This window comes from Erinaceus europaeus, chromosome 18 (genome assembly GCF_950295315.1).
Source record: "Erinaceus europaeus chromosome 18, mEriEur2.1, whole genome shotgun sequence".
In the NCBI taxonomy this organism is placed as follows: Eukaryota; Metazoa; Chordata; class Mammalia; order Eulipotyphla; family Erinaceidae; genus Erinaceus; species Erinaceus europaeus.
Window position 1 is genome coordinate 47,942,424 of NC_080179.1, and position 1,285 is coordinate 47,943,708.

Genomic DNA, 1,285 nt, shown 5'->3' on the forward strand with positions numbered 1-1,285 from the left:
TGTTAGCATATGTACTCTACCAGATGTGCCACCATCCAGCCCTGGATCAGTTCTTGTGTGGGGTATATGGATACCAACAGACATTTTATTGATTTTTAAGGACTTAGTGAAGTAGTAAATATTAAGTACTTACCACTCTGCCTGTTTGTTAAGGTGTAACCAGTAATGCTAGCTGGTGATTAGGAATGGTAGCTGTAGTTATATAAAAAAAAATAAATAAATCCTGGAGCTCCGCTTCCCCAGAACCTTGCCCCACTAGGGAAAGAGAGAGGCAGGCTGGGAGTATGGATCGACCTGTCAATGCCCATGTTTAGAGGGGAAGCAATTAAAGAAGCCAGACCTTCTACCTTCTGCATCCCCCAATGATCTTGGGTCCATACTCCCAGAGGGTTAAAGAATAGGAAAGCTATCAGGGGAGGAGATGGAATACAGAGTTCTGGTGGTGGTAATTGTGTGAAATTGTACCCCTCTTATCCCATGGTTTAGGCAATGTTTCCTTTTATATTAATAAAGAATTTTTTTAAAAAGTCATTACTGGAACATCTGTCCAAGGAGAAATTTATCAAAATAATCAATGTCGAAGTAGAAATTCAGGGACTAATTTTAAGAAAGGACAATGAACAAATATGGAACTTCAGAGAAATTTTCAGGAAATGACTTATTCCTAGTTTTATTTTTTGGTAGAAAATTTACATAATAAGTTATATTAAATTATATTTCAGTGACTAAATATTGTTGCATTTACAAAAATATTTCATCCATACAAAGAGTTTCATGATAATGAATTGCTCAGATAATGTTAGTGTTTAAATTTTTTAAAAAAGCAAAGAAAAATGATAAATGATTTCATCATAGAGATGCCACTGTAATCTCTTTGCAATGCAAGAGCTTTGAGATAGGTGCAATATCCATGACATAAACTGATTTTACAATATTTATTAGTTTCCCCAAAATATGGTGGTAGACACTGTTAAAAAATGCCAAATTCTGCCCACCTCACATTTTAAAAAAATTATTTATTGGGGAGTAATGTTTTATATTTGCCAGTAAATACAGTAGTTTGTACATGCATAACATTTCTCAGTTTTCCACATAACAATACAACCCCCACTAGGGCCTCCTCTGCCAGGACCTGAACCCTCCTCCCTCACCCATCCCAGCATCTTTTACTTTGTTACAATACACTAACTCCAGTTCAAGTTCTGCTTAACGTTCTCTCTCTTTTTATTTCTCTTCTTATCTTGTTTTACAACTTCTACCTATGAGTAGGATTATTCTATATTCA